This window comes from Biomphalaria glabrata, chromosome 3 (genome assembly GCF_947242115.1).
Source record: "Biomphalaria glabrata chromosome 3, xgBioGlab47.1, whole genome shotgun sequence".
Taxonomy (NCBI): domain Eukaryota; kingdom Metazoa; phylum Mollusca; class Gastropoda; family Planorbidae; genus Biomphalaria; species Biomphalaria glabrata.
This window is the reverse complement of record NC_074713.1, coordinates 13,498,973-13,515,916: the sequence shown is the minus strand read 5'-3', so window position 1 is coordinate 13,515,916 and position 16,944 is coordinate 13,498,973. Positions and strand designations below refer to the sequence as shown.

General features: G+C 39.5%; 1 long non-coding RNA gene across 2 annotated transcripts; it reads right to left on the bottom strand.

The window, feature by feature from the left end:
• Nucleotides 1-770: 770 nt before the first annotated feature.
• LOC129925163 (uncharacterized) lies at nt 771-15,324 on the bottom strand. Of its 2 annotated transcripts, none has more exons than XR_008776940.1 (4): nt 14,998-15,324; nt 4,809-4,912; nt 2,893-3,035; nt 771-967 (listed from the first exon to the last, which is right to left on the bottom strand). It is a non-coding gene; the product is annotated as an uncharacterized LOC129925163 (long non-coding RNA). The 2 variants fall into 2 exon arrangements; XR_008776939.1 differs by lacking the exon at nt 14,998-15,324 and adding an exon at nt 8,486-8,642.
• Between the last annotated feature and the right edge of the window lie 1,620 nt (nt 15,325-16,944).

Here is a 16,944-nt window from a genome sequence, read left to right as displayed (position 1 = left end):
TCCAGCAGACACAACTAACCCATACATGTATGTGGCAGGTATATCTCCAGCAGACACAACTTCCCCATGCATGTATGTGGCAGGTATATCTCCAGCAGACACAACTTCCCCATGCATGTATGTGGCAGATATATTTGTAGAAGACACAACTTCCCCATGCATGTATGTGGGAGGTATATCTCCAGCAGACACAACTTCCCCATGCATGTATGTGGGAGGTATATCTCCAGCAGACACAACTAACCCATGCATGTATGTGGCAGGTATATCTCCAGCAGACACAACTTCCCCATGCATGTATGTGGGAGGTATATCTCCAGCAGACACAACTAACCCATGCATGTATGTGGCAGGTATATCTCCAGCAGACACAACTAACCCATGCATGTATGTGGCAGGTATATCTCCAGCAGACACAACTTCCCCATGCATGTATGTGGCCGGTATATATCCAGCAGACACAACTAACCCATGCATGTATGTGGCAGGTATATCTCCAGCAGACACAACTAACCCATGCATGTATGTGGCAGGTATATCTCCAGCAGACACAACTTCCCCATGCATGTATGTGGCCGGTATATATCCAGCAGACACAACTTCCCCATACATGTATGAAGCAGATATATCTGCAGCAGGATGAGAAATTTCCCTTCTCTTCGATCAAGAAATAAGAGCTGAATCCTAAAATAATTTTCTGGTTTGCATTTTAATCATCGTATACATCAAAAATTAAATAAGTAAACTTGAAACATTGAACAAACCAGACCTGCTACTGATGTACTTTTATTTGACTATACTTTAAAACATTTGTTCAATTGAAAGTTAGGGATGTCTAATTGTAAAATCTAAAAAGTATATTCAAAATTTGGTTTCCGCTTTTCTGTTGTTGTTTTTTTTCAAAAGGTTGTAGATGTTAGTCCATGAGAAACTCTAAAAGTGTACACATACCGGGTCTCGCCTTAACCTGTAGGATGAGATATAATACGAAAGTATAGGCAAGTTATATATTTTAAAACTTACTAAATTATATATATATATATATATACAAAATAGTAAAATGCGCTAGCCAACTGTGTATGACGTCTTTTTATTCATTTTTATAGAGTATTATAATTCAATGTTAATTTTTTCTCACTCCCAACAAGAGTTAGCAATATTTGAAATTAATTTTTCGATTTTTTAAATATTTGCTATTGTCGTTTTACATAACTTTTCACCACAAATGTACAGTTGTACTTAATGTGAAGTATTTAATTGTTTACGCTCATGCGTAATATTCAGAACTGTGGAACTAGCTAACTAGTTGTTATCCTTGTGACTGTTGTAAAATTACAGTCACCCACCATCGACCTGTGATTGCACTTATTTAGTTTCCACATAAAAACAAATTCTTGTTCTCGTATATGTCCTCAAATGATGTGAAAATTTATCTGCAAAGTTTTGTTAGGTACGTAAATACAGCTTCTGGTACCCATACAACTTTTCACCATTTCACTAGAAATAGTTTCACCTTTTAAGTTGAACATGCACTTACATTTCATAGGCAAACAACCCATTGCAATAACTGCCATGAAAAGTGTTAAATCTGTCTTCCACTCCTCATTAGAACAACAACTTGACAAACATAAAACATACACATTTCTTTCTTGAGATTTTATAGTCTCATTTCCTTTCCCATGCTAAGCCAGCGGATACATTGGAATATTTTGTTTCTTAATCTTCAAGTACTTTTCGGAACTGCTTGTGGTTAAGACACCTAGCTGTGGTAAGTTTGAGTACTGAAATATTTGGATCAATAATTTATTAATATTTTATTCAGCTTTGTGGAAACTTTTTAGAGTTTATGTTTGGGATAGTCTTTATTTTTAAAAAGTTTTTTCTCAGTCTAAGATCAAACCATATCAGTTGTTACACCTGCAATCTTCTTCCAAGCATACCCAAAACTCAACACAGTTCTTCATAGCATTGAATAATTACTCACCTGAGATTGTACCAGGCTGTAGGTTACCAGATGAAGAAAGCTGCTCAGAACCCTATGCTCCCCTGGGAGTGCACAGGATTAAGTAAGTAAGTAAGTTACCAGACGAAAGGATTACCAGGCTATAGGTTACCAGACTAAAGTATGTTACCAGACGAAAGGGTTACCAGGCTGTAGGTTACCAGACTAAAGTAAGTTACCAGACGAAAGGGTTACCAGGCTGTAGGTTACCAGACTAAAGTAAGTTACCAGACGAAAGGATTACCAAGCTGTACATTACCAGACGAAAGGGTTACCAAGCTGTAGATTACCAGACGAAAGGATTACCAAGCTGTAGAATACAAGACGAATGGGTTACCAAGCTGTAGATTACCAGACGAAAGGGTTACCAAGCTGTAGATTGCCAGACGAAAAGGTTACCAAGCTGTACATTACCAGACGAAAGGGTTACCAAGCTGTACATTACCAGACGAAAGGGTTACCAAGCTGTAGATTACCAGACGAAAGGGTTACCAAGCTGTACATTACCAGACGAAAGGGTTACCAAGCTGTACATTACCAGACGAAAGGGTTACCAAGCTGTACATTACCAGACGAAAGGGTTACCAAGCTGTACATTACCAGACGAAAGGGTTACCAAGCTGTAGATTACCAGACGAAAGGGTTACCAAGCTGTAGATTACCAGACAAAAGGGTTACCAAGCTGTAGATTACCAGACGAAAGGGTTACCAAGCTGTAGATTACCAGACGAAAGGGTTACCAAGCTGTAGATTACCAGTCGAAAGGGTTACCAGACTGTAGAGTTGGGAGTAGGCCTACCAATAACGGTTTCCTGTTTTTTTTTTAAACCTAAGTCCTATTATCGACATTTGTTAGATTACAACAATTTTCTAAACCATTAGCAAGTTACCTTTGAAATGTGATTTTATATTCTTTGGCGAATAGGCCGTCTACATTCACATCTGGGACAATACCTGGCTTTTTTATTTGGAGATCTGTTGTTTTTAAATTTCATAAAGGGGCCTCCAGCAACTGAAAGTCTCGGCATAATTACTGTAACAATTAGATCATATCATATTTATCTATGATTTATAAGTTATAAAAATTTATTCACATTTAAATTTGCCTAGAAAATTAGGTGTAGATCTAGATCCAACATGGGTTTTGCAAGCATGATCGCTTCCTTGAAAGGAATAATGCGATTTGCTATTGAACCGGGGGATCCCAGGTTTTAATTATGGTGAAGACTGGGATTTTTAATTTTGTGATTTTTGGGCGGCTCTGAGTCACCCAGCTCTAATAAATATCTAACAGGAAAAAAAAAGTTAATGTACAATACAGTATAAATTTATCAAAAGACATTTATACACTGTCAACTATTGTATATTTCTAAGTTGTAAGTATATATATGTATATAAATAATACTAATAATAATCTTTATTATTCATAAGGAAATTTGTCATCACACAAATACTTTTTTTTTTAAATGTGGCCCCCGATACAAAAGGGTTGCCTATCCCCATGGGCGCCCGCATTTGCACCCCCTGGTTTCTGAGTAGTCAAATTCTAGCAATTTTTTTCGTACCATGATATTAACTTCTAAGTAGCAACTGAACATGTAGAGCTTTCACTGGATTATGTAATATAAAAATAAATTATGGCTTTTATATAGTGCTAATTTCATGATTATAGCATACTCAGAGCGCTATGTCCCAATCTCAGTTGTGGACCACTTGGTTGATGGGGTATCTGCTCGAGTCAGGTGTCGAACACTAGAGGGGTGTAAGGCGTATCGTTTGACACCCAAAAAGAGTGACACCCTAGCTAGAACGAAAATCCCTTTTGCGATAGCAGACAATTAAAAAGTTCCTCTTTCTTTGGCTCAGTAGTTTCCTATATAAAACAAAATTAATTAAGAATAGGAACAAGAAGACTTCCTTCAGACGCAAAAAGGTATCTATAGGCTAGACTCTAGACAAGTTTGTTTCCGTTTGTAAACTAGGATGATGATTTGTTCGTGAGCGACCGCCGTGATGTGACAGGGATCTGATGCCAAGTTGTGAGTCGGAAGAAAAAAAAGTTAGCTAACCAGCAACGAAAGAGTTTCTGCATCCTCTTGTAGTGATTCTGATAGTGAGTATCTGTTTTGTGATAGCGGAAAGCGTACTTCTTCTGACACTTTCCTTGAAACGACGAGCACACTAATCGAGGGCATTCACGGTCCAGGTAACTGGAAACATGATAGCTGTGATATGAGCAATATATTAGTGGAAAGGAGCCCAATCAAGTTACCTTACCATATGACTCTAAATACCCACAGAACGAATATAACAGACATTTCCCAACTCTTTTTTTTTCACGCAGAATGCCGGAGAAAAATTGGATAGTACAGACCTGTGAGGTGGCAATGAGCTATTTATTTAGACTGCCCAAAGGTTTGGACGTGGCAGTTCAGTGTTCTGGCGTTTTATAACGATTGGTCTCGGCAGGACTCGCCCTTACTGTAACGGTCCCTTCCCTTGAGGAACGGCGCATGGATTGTCAACAGGGAGGTGGAAGCTCTCTTTCAACTTCGCACCGTACAATTACTTAGAGTTTTATTTTGCTGTTCATTTAAGCTAATTACTTCCTGTAGCAAGCGTTTCCATCCGAGTGTCATTTGACGCAGAATAGCGTACCCGGATTGTGGAATAACCTGAGAATAACATAGACACTGGGAAAAACTAAGGTTAAAGACAGTTAGTCGCTCGTAAAGTAAATATAATGGAATTATGTTTTATTCCTATAAAATAAAAATAAAAACTCAGAGATGTATGAACGTCGTACCGTTTGGAAGCATAATTGTAGAGATACACAGTAAAGTCACGAAGGTTATAAGAACAGCCTTCATTGTTGAGTGAGCAGTTCTACTTCAGTACACAGGGTACAGTCTGAAATGGAAAACATAGTGTAGTTAAAGGTGAAAAACTTAAGGAAAGCAGCAATGTAAGATGACATAATTTTATTTGATAAAAAGAGTGGTGTGTAAATGATCACAACAAACACAGACCAGTGACTGTCAGCTTTTAAGTTCTCTTTCGTCTATATTTACCACAACGTTGTAAACACACTCTAGTTCTAACACTACATCATCAGCACAGTCTAGTTCTACCACTACTTCATCAGCACAGGCTAGTTCTACCACTACATCATCAGCACAGGCTAGTTCTACCACTACATCATCAACACACTCTAGTTCTACCACTACATCATCAGCACAGGCTAGTTCTACCACTACATCATCAGCACAGGCTAGTTCTACCACTACATTATCAACACACTCTAGTTCTACCACTACATCATCAGCACAGGCTAGTTCTACCACTACATCATCAACACAGTCTAGTTCTATCACTACATCATCAGCACAATCTAGTTCTACCACTACATCATCAGCACAGTCTAGTTCTACCACTACATTATCAGCACAGGCTAGTTCTATCACTACATCATCAGCACAGGCTAGTTCTATCACTACATTATCAGCACAGTCTAGTTCTATCACTACATCATCAGCACAGGCTAGTTCTACCACTACATTATCAGCACAGTCTAGTTCTACCACTACATCATCAGCACAGTCTAGTTCTACCACTACATCATCAGCACAGTCTAGTTCTACCACTACATCATCAGCACAGTCTAGTTCTACCACTACATCATCAGCACAGGCTAGTTCTATCACTACATCATCAGCACAGTCTAGTTCTATCACTACATTATCAGCACAGTCTAGTTATATCACTACATCATCAGCACAGGGTAGTTCTACCACTACATTATCAGCACAGTCTAGTTCTACCACTACATCATCAGCACAGTCTAGTTCTATCACCACATTATCAGCACAGTCTAGTTCTATCACTACATTATCAGCACAGTCTAGTTCTATCACTACATCATCAGCACAGTCTAGTTCTACCACTACATTATCAGCACAGTCTAGTTCTACCACTACATTATCAGCACAGTCTAGTTCTACCACTACATTATCAGCACAGTCTAGTTCTACCACTACATCATCAGCACAGCCTATTTCTATCACCACATCATCAGCACAGTCTAGTTCTATCACTACATCATTAGCACAGTCTAGTTCTATCACTACATCATCAGCACAGTCTAGTTCTATCACTACATTATCAGCACAGTCTAGTTCTACCACTACATCATCAGCACAGTCTAGTTCTACCACCACATCATCAGCACAGTCTAGTTCTATCACCACATTATCAGCACAGCCTAGTTCTATCACCACATCATCAGCACAGTCTAGTTCTACCACTACATCATCAGCACAGTCTAGTTCTACCACCACATCATCAGCACAGTCTAGTTCTATCACCACATTATCAGCACAGCCTAGTTCTATCACCACATCATCAGCACAGTCTAGTTCTATCACCACATCATCAGCACAGCCTAGTTCTATCACCACATTATCAGCACAGCCTAGTTCTATCACTACATTATCAGCACAGGCTAGTTCTACCACTACATTATCAGCACAGTCTAGTTCTATCACTACATTATCAGCACAGGCTAGTTCTACCACTACATTATCAGCACAGGCTAGTTCTACCACTACATTATCAGCACAGTCTAGTTCTACCACTACATCATCAGCACAGTCTAGTTCTACCACTACATCATCAGCACAGTCTAGTTCTACCACTACATCATCAGCACAGTCTAGTTCTACCACTACATCATCAGCACAGGCTAGTTCTATCACTACATCATCAGCACAGTCTAGTTCTATCACTACATTATCAGCACAGTCTAGTTCTATCACTACATCATCAGCACAGGGTAGTTCTACCACTACATTATCAGCACAGTCTAGTTCTACCACTACATCATCAGCACAGTCTAGTTCTATCACCACATTATCAGCACAGTCTAGTTCTATCACTACATTATCAGCACAGTCTAGTTCTATCACTACATCATCAGCACAGTCTAGTTCTACCACTACATTATCAGCACAGTCTAGTTCTACCACTACATTATCAGCACAGTCTAGTTCTACCACTACATTATCAGCACAGTCTAGTTCTACCACTACATCATCAGCACAGCCTAGTTCTATCACCACATCATCAGCACAGTCTAGTTCTATCACTACATCATTAGCACAGTCTAGTTCGATCACTACATCATCAGCACAGTCTAGTTCTATCACTACATTATCAGCACAGTCTAGTTCTACCACTACATCATCAGCACAGTCTAGTTCTACCACCACATCATCAGCACAGTCTAGTTCTATCACCACATTATCAGCACAGCCTAGTTCTATCACCACATCATCAGCACAGTCTAGTTCTACCACTACATCATCAGCACAGTCTAGTTCTACCACCACATCATCAGCACAGTCTAGTTCTATCACCACATTATCAGCACAGCCTAGTTCTATCACCACATCATCAGCACAGTCTAGTTCTATCACCACATCATCAGCACAGCCTAGTTCTATCACCACATTATCAGCACAGCCTAGTTCTATCACTACATTATCAGCACAGGCTAGTTCTACCACTACATTATCAGCACAGTCTAGTTCTATCACTACATTATCAGCACAGGCTAGTTCTACCACTACATTATCAGCACAGTCTAGTTCTATCACTACATTATCAGCACAGGCTAGTTCTATCACTACATTATCAGCACAGTCTAGTTCAATCGCTACATTATCAGCACAGGCTAGTTCTATCACTACATTATCAGCACAGGCTAGTTCTATCACTACATTATCAGCACAGGCTAGTTCTATCACTACATTATCAGCACAGGCTAGTTCTATCACTACATTATCAGCACAGTCTAGTTCTACCACTACATCATCAGCACAGGCTAGTTCTACCACTACATCATCAGCACAGTCTAGTTCTATCACTACATTATCAGCACAGTCTAGTTCTACCACTACATTATCAGCACAGTCTAGTTCTACCACCACATCATCAGCACAGGCTAGTTCTACCACTACATTATCAGCACAGTCTAGTTCTACCACTACATTATCAGCACAGTCTAGTTCTATCACTACATTATCAGCACAGTCTAGTTCTACCACTACATTATCAGCACAGTCTAGTTCAATCGCTACATTATCAGCACAGTCTAGTTCAATCACTTCGTTGTCAACACAGTCTATCTAGTTCTACCACTTTATTATCAGCACAGTCTAGTTCTACCACTACATTATCAGCACAGGCTAGTTCTACCACTACATCATCAGCACAGTCTAGTTCTACCACTACATCATCAGCACAGTCTAGTTCAATCACTACGTTGTCAGCCCAGAGTCTAGTTCTATTACTACATCATCAGCACAGTCTAGTTCTACCACTACATCATCAGCACAGTCTAGTTCAATCACTACATCATCAGCACAGTCTAGTTCAATCACTACGTTGTCAGCTCAGAGTCTAGTTCTATTACTACGTACTTACCCAATTGTCTCAGTTTCTCTGCAATGTCTGGTCACCTCGAGAACTGCATGTAGACTTCACATCACAGCAAGACTTTATAAACGTTTTGTAAGAGATTGACTCCAAAGAGAAGATAATTGCTGAACACAAAGGTTCATTGTCTCTAATTCAGCAGACAAAGAAACGTCTGCAATTAAAATCACGTTTAAATTATCATTGCCGCCCCCTTCTTCTTGTGCCTACCACTGACAGGGGTAACGAACTGGGGGAGGGGGTGGTGATGTGGACGGATAGTAGTAGCAAAATCAAGAGAGTGGATTGGTTGTTTCAGGTAAAATAAGACGCCGGACTAATTAATTCACAGATACCTATTACATAGTTATAGACCCAGACCATGTGACAACATATCCACATATTTACTGACGCTGACTACATATTTACTAAAGCCAAAAATATAATTACTGACGCCAACCATAAAGCTACTGACATCTTTCACTTAGTTACAGACGCCGACAACACAGTAAAAGACGCCGACACCATAGTAACCGACGCCGACATCTTAGTTAAAAAGCCATCGACATCGCTCCTGACTACTTATTCATAGTTACTGACGCTGACCACCTAGTAACTAACGCCGAAAACATAGTCAATGACTCCGACCCCATATTTTAGTTACTTACACAGACCACGTAGTTACATACTCTAACAAGATTATTACTGACGTTAACTCATAGCTACTAACACCTTCCACATAATTACTGACGTCGACCATATAATTTCTGACGCAGACCTAAAAGTTAATGACGTCGATCTAATAGCTACTAACGTTAACAGTTAATGATTCCGGCCAGATATTCTAGTTACATACACCTTACACATAGTTATTGACGCCGACAACAAATTTACTGACGCCTACAAAATAATTACTGGCGCCTACCATATAGCTATAGGGCTAATGATTTGTTCAGGTAATGATTTGTTGTTTAAAGACAAAACTGATCCTTAAATAAATGAGCTTTAACTAATTGAACTGATTGTGCACTACAATAGTCTCCAGGCCAAGCTCATTATGAAGAACAAAGCAATGTTTAGAACCAGGTGGTTTGATCCAGCTTTTGAATCAGGACAACATATTGGTCGTGTTTTTGTCACGTGCATAAAGCCGTCTAGTTCCAATGTTTTTTTCTTTATCCTTATCTGTCTCCTCTTTCTTCTTTCTCTCTCATCTACATCCCATCTCTCTATCTTGTTTGGTGTTTCGTAATGTTTCTTGTTTGGTGTAACGCACAAATTGTAAGACAAATTTCCGTACGGACAATAAAGATTATTATTATTATCTCCATTTCATTTATATCTCCTCGTCTCAGCCTCTCTCTCTCTATCTTTGATTCTTTCTCTCTGAGTGTCTCTCTTTCTCTCTTTGTTTCTGTTGCTTCTTGTTTTTTTTTCTCTCTCTCTTTGTTTCTATCTCTTTATTTATCTCTGTCTGTTAGTGGACAGCTTATGAACATTGAAGATTGTATAGTTATATAGTTTCTTTATTCTCGTCCTATTTTTTAGGACTCGGAAGTGAACCTACGAAGGGGACTAACTCAACTTATTCCACCACTTCAGTTAATTACAATTTCTTTCCTTTGTTCCAGATACTAAACAAAATTATGTATTACTAATAGTTAATTGACTAATTGGTCACTATAATATTTTTACTCATTCTTGTGTTGTCAGGTAAAATTTTAAAAAATTCGCAAAATTTCAACTTAATCCGAGAGAAATCAAGTGTACAAACTTTTTACCAGACCAACAGAATGAGTTGATATACCTTGGTCGTAGTCTAGCGAAGGTTGATGCCGCTTTCTCTGTGCGTTTTTTTTTTTTTAATCTCCTCATCTAGTTGCCTAATGGAAGTGTTGTCTTTTTAAAATAAATATTTTTTATGTTCTTCTTGTAAATTTCAAAGTTTAAGAGAGGGAGATAACCACAATGTTTCTAAAGCAGTTTTGTATGGCTCTGAGACCTGGGTGCTCTATTGAAGGTATTTCAGGCTTCTCTAACGCTTCCATCCAAGGTGCCTCCCGCATGGAAGACGACTGCATGCCAATTGCGATCTTCTTCGGCCAGCTTAAACGAGGACTGCGTAACAGTGGTGTGCCCCGTAAGCGCTATAAAGATCAGGCGCCATTTCGCCCTCACTAGCATAGGGGAAAGTAGCTGGCAGCAGATGGTCTCTGAAAGAGACGGGGAGCCACACAAAGACCGCGGGACGCTAATTAGAGACTCAAAGAAAAGCTTTTGTTGAAGAGAGGCGCAGAAGACGAGAAGACCGCCTGAGAACAATAGCTGCACGAGATGTGGACAAATATGGAGGTCATGTGAAAAATTGCAATTCGGAATCGAAGTCATCGCCATATACATTGAAATGAAACGACCTGATCTCTCTCTCTCTCTCTTCGTCTCTCTCTCTCTCTCTCTCTCTCTTTTTTTCTCTTTCTCTCTCTCTCTCTCTCTCTCTCTCTCTCACCCCCATTTTCTTTTTTTTTTCTATATTTTTTTAAACCTGCGCTTTGTTATATCTCCTACATAGACTTTTGACTTCCGCCCACAACAAAAATTAGTCACACGTGAATTCTATACATAGGACTATTGGCTAGTTTTCATGTAGTTATTGCTATTGTTATAAATCTAAAATAAGCAAATCAAATAAAGGATTGTTAACTAATAGTACTAAATAAGTCATCTTGTTTAACCCACAGGGCCCATGTCGACTATCCAAATCATTGCCTTCCTAATCTATATTGGATTGTGCTGACAGTATGCTTTTCGGCCTGCACCGAGTCATGGCATTATAAATATGGTGGAGTCACACAATGCTGTGACAGTTACATAATGCTTTGACAGTTACACAATGTTGTGACAGTTACACAATTATGTGACAGTCACACAATGTTGTGACAGTTGCACAATGCCGTGACAGTTACACATGGCTATGACAGTCACACAATGCTGTGACAGTTGCACAATGCTGTGACAGTTACACAATGCTGTGACAGTTACAAAGATACTCTGAAAGAGTTCCCCCAAGGAGTGTGAGATTGAAACGCCAGCTCACGATCGATGCTCATGGCGGGAAGCCGTTAATGTCAATGTTTTAAGATGCGAGGCAAGGAGAGTGGCCAGAATGAAAGAACTTGGTTAGGTAGATGTCAAAAAAAAAGGCTGAGAAAAGAAGGCAGATATAGCTGCAGCAGACACAATTATCCCGTGCATGTATCTGACAGACCCAACTTACCCATGCATGTATGTGTCAAATATATCTGCAGCGACCCAACTTACCACTGCATGTATGTGTCAAATATATCTGCAGCAGACACAACTATCCCGTGCATGTATGTGACAAATATATCTGCAGCAGATCCATCTTATCCATGCATGTATATGGCAAATATATCTGCAGCAGATCCAACTTACCCATGCATGTATATGGCAAATATATCTGCAGCAGATCCATCTTACCCATGCATGTATATGGCAAATATATCTGCAGCAGATCCAACTTACCCATGCATGTATATGGCAAATATATCTGCAGCAGATCCATCTTACCCATGCATGTATATGGCAAATATATCTGCAGCAGATCCATCTTACCCATGCATGTATATGGCAAATATATCTGCAGCAGATCCATCTTACCCATGCATGTAGATGGCAAATATATCTGCAGCAGATCCATCTTACCCATGCATGTATAAGGCAAATATATCTTCAGCAGATCCATCTTATCCATGCATGTATATGGCAAATATATCTGCAGCAGATCCAACTTACCCATGCATGTATATGGCAAATATATCTGCAGCAGATCCATCTTACCCATGCATGTATATGGCAAATATATCTGCAGCAGATCCATCTTACCCATGCATGTATATGGCAAATATATCTGCAGCAGATCCATCTTACCCATGCATGTATATGGCAAATATATCTGCAGCAGATCCATCTTACCCATGCATGTATATGGCAAATATATCTGCAGCAGATCCATCTTACCCATGCATATATGTGGCAGATGTATCAGCAGCAGGATGAGAAATTTCTCTTCACTTCGATTATGAAGTAAGAACTAAAGCCTAAAAAACATTTTGTGGTTTGCAGTTCTAATCTTATCTTATATAATAATATAATATAATCATTGTGATCTAGATATAGGCTACTTTTAGATCTAGAACTCTTGTGATTTAGATATAGGCTACTTTTAGATCAAGATCTAGGTCTAAATTTAATTCTTAAAAAAATTGTGTGGTTTGCAATTATAATCATTGATAGAAAACTGTATACGTCAAATACTAAATAAGTAAACTTGAAACATTGAACAAACCAGACCTGCTACTGATGTACTTTTATTTGATCAGACTTTAAAACATTTGTTCAACTGAAAGTTAGGGATGTCTAATTGTAAAATCTAAAAAGTATATTAAAAATTTGGTTTCCGTTTTTTCTTTTTCCAAAATGCTATAGATGTTTTTTCATGAGTGATTCTAAAAGGGTACACATACTGGGTCTTGCCTTGACCTGTATGATGAGATATAATACGAAAGTAAAGGCAAGCTATATATTTTAAAACTAAACCATATATAAATACGCACACACACACACACACACACACATACATATTTATAGCAGAAAAGTTTGTATTATGGTTGTAAATCTAGAAGAAGATGTCTATTTATTTACAGGTGACATGATGACAACGTTGACCATCAGATCTTGCCTGCAGGCACTATCTCCGCCTCTGTATTCACTATCCTACAAGGTTCACTGACGCCTCCTATGCCTTCTCCATTGCCTCTAGGCCGCTACCACAGGGTCAGGGTACGTGTCTTTCTCCATTTTCATTGTGGCCCAAATGAATTGTCTTCCAAGTCCATCAGGAATGTTTTTCATTTACAGAAACGACCCTTCCACTGTTTCTCGGACCACCCACACAGAGCACCTCAACTGTTCCTCACCTTGGTGACCTGTCTACTGCCGGGGATCTCTTCCATAACTCTAGGCGGATTGAACTAAGCTCCAGCCAGAGAAGTTCTGTTCTTCCTATCAATTAGCGGGAAAATCGACTGTCTCTCCTTGCTCATCTAAATAGTCCTTCCATATTCAATGCTGAACAGAGCCCTGTGCCTACCATAAGCGTCGACGCAAGACCAGTTATTACATTATTTATTTGGTAACTGGAATGTTTCCACATAGCGCCCTTGACCAAGTTTATTTTGTCAATTTCAGTCAAAATCTCTTTTATTTTTGTTTTAAATTAGTACTATTATCTTTTTTTCTTTATATCGCCACCACATTTCGCTAAATCGTTTGCTCTTCTTTTTTTTCTCTCGAACTGGGGATAACCTTTAGGATGAAAATCTTCAGTAACTTACTAAATATTGGAGTTTTATTCTTAATTGTAAGCAATTCTATTATTATCATACACTGTATAGATGGTTGTTTGTACTAGGCTGTAGGTTACCAGACTAAAGGATAGTCAAACTAAAGGGTTTCAGGCCGTTCGTTACCAAGCTGTAGGTTACAAGGCTAAAGCAAGTTACCAGGGTTACTAAGTTACCAAGCTGTAACTGGAGGGTTACTGTCAACAATGTTGTTTTTTTTTAGGATGGCCGTTGGTCACATTCAGTTAATATTATTATATCACTTGTAGGTATTGTCAGGATGGATGCTTGCACATTTATACGTTCATACATCTCTTGTAAAAGAGGAAATAACTTTTTATGTAGCATACACAAAAAATATGTAAAATTATAATAATAATAACAACAACACATATGAAATAATACAATCCACGAATATCCAGTGATAATCTTTTATAAAAATACATCATTATACATGATAATAACTTTGACTACTTATAGAAATACTGGTACACATCTCAATTTACTTTATAATAGCTTATTAATTTTTTAAAGTGATTACATACAATGACTGCTCCTGACTGACTGTTTCTAACTGAATGTCCTTACTGACTTCTTAATGACTGCTCCTTACTGAATGTTTTTAACTGAATCTCCTTACTGACTGTTTCTAACTGACTGTCCTTACTGACTTTCTTAGTGACTGCTCCTTACTGAATGTTTTTAACTGACTATCCTTACTGAATGTTTTTAACTGACTATCCTTACTGAATGTTTTTAACTGACTATCCTTACTGAATGTTTTTAACTGAATCTCCTTACTGACTGTTTCTAACTGACTGTCCTTACTGACTTTCTTAGTGACTATCCTTACTGAATGTTTTTAACTGACTATCCTTACTGAATGTTTCTAACTGACTGTCCTTACTGACTTCTATCAAGTAACTGGTTAACTGAAGGTTTAAAGTGTTCACCTTCTAGATTCATGAGTCGTGAATAATATCTATAATATTAAAATAGGGTATCAAGTATCAAATATATAACCTTAGTTCTATTATTAAAATGCTATGATCGACAATTGTTAGATTACAACAATATTGTAAAACATTAATAAGTTACCTTTCAAACGTAGTTTTACTCTCTCGTGGAGGCTTTACCCCCACGGATTTACACCATTAGGTGTCCAAGAGGGTTGATGGTCTCTCTTAAACCTCAAAAATGGATCATCTCTGGCTACTCTTTCGGTATCGCTCTCTCGTCCAAATGTCATTAAAGGATCTCCAGCAACTGAAAGTCTCGGCATGATTACTGAAACAAGGGATCACATTTGTCTATTATTTAACGATTAATAGACCTTTAATAAATCTTTTTTTCTTCTTTAAAGTGGACATTACTTAATGTAAACTTGGCTAGAGACTAAATCTAGATCTAGATCCAACAATTGGTTTGAAGGATTATAGTCACGTGATTATAGCACTCTTGAAAGGACTATCGCGTTTGGGAATTTCCGAATGTAAGGCTTTATTGATTTAAGAGTTAAATAAATTAATGTTCAGGAACATGTTGCGCATTGTCTTCTATGTCTAGAGTTAAATACTTATCATTGGACTTTAAAGTTGTACAAGATCTATATACACTCGCTTAACCAGGATTCCTTCTAGGGGCGAGGGGGGAAGGGGGCTGGTAAAAAAATGTTTTTAAATCCAACATTCATTAATCTTTGAGAGAAAAACAATCGCTCAATAAGTTGCATAAAGGAGGTATTGTCTGTTTTTTTTTAAGTTTAAAAATTTATTCAAATTTAAAATTGGCTAGAGAGCTAGGTCTAGTTCTAGATCCAACATTGGTTTTGAAAGCACGATCACGTTCTTAAAAGGACCAGGGCTGCCGCCAGAGTTGTGGCACCTGCTTGCGAAGTTAAAAAATGCCGCCTCCCCCCCCCCCCCCTTTTTTTTTTAATTTAGAAAAACAATTCATTAAGACAGAGCTGGACTCTGTGACCTAAAGCGCGCGGCGTTCCAGTACCACCTCATCGTGGTCGCCGCGTGAACACTCCGCTCTTTGGGAGTGGCCAAGGGTACTGGTTGCTTGCCGCTGATGAATGAGCAGCCGGCAAGTGTAAAAGGAAATCAAAGGGGTTATGTCCAGCCCCCCCCCCTGTGGGGCCCCGGGGCAACGGTGAGTAAGAGACCTAACGGGATCTCCGAAAAGCGGATAGCGCTGGACACCAACTCGAGGGTTGGTCGGGTTCTCCTGGGACTCGGCTGATTCGCGGGTCTCACTTTGGACAAAGACTGGACTGACTGGCGCGGCCTTAGCGGGCTGCGTCGGGCGGACCGGTCGGCGTCCACGAGCTAGGCTCTAACTAGCCCGTTCCCTGGCGCGCTAGTGGAGGAATCCGCCGCGACCAATGGCGACTCTGACACTGGGAATATCGAGAAACGCGTGCCACCCCACTCCTGCTTTGCAGGAAACTTATATGCCAATCTGTGGCGGTGATTGCTTGGGCAGGTCTCTGCCTTGCCCTTAGTGGCGACATAAGTATAGGCCATGCACGCTGCTGCATTAGAGCAGTAACTAAGGCCGCCAACGGCCTTAACCATACAACCATGATTGACACAGACACAGTAAAAAGCGGGCACGAGCAGACCCGAACAGGCTCCGTGCGCCGGGTAGTGGGCGTCAGGCCTGGACACGAAAAGTCAGCTACTAGTCGCCCCGCGACCTCGATGAGGAGGAATTTGTCAGGTCGTGAAAAGTTAGCTAAAATTCCTCCACCTAAGTCCTCTTCTCAACGAACACTGCATTCGTACCTCCTTCGGAGGTCCGATTCGAATAAGGTTGATGGAAGTCTGCCACAACCTCCTGCGGACCTAGATACACCGCAGGCAAATATGACTGGAAGCGAAATAGTGACGGGAGCCTCCGGCCCTCAAACAACCCAAATTGACACTAGTGGGATCCAACCCACTCCAGGGACTAAGCCCATAAACACAAGGTCCCTCCTGATCTTACAAATTAACATCTGCGGGGTTATCCCAAAGGTGTTAGAGCTCTCAAAACTCC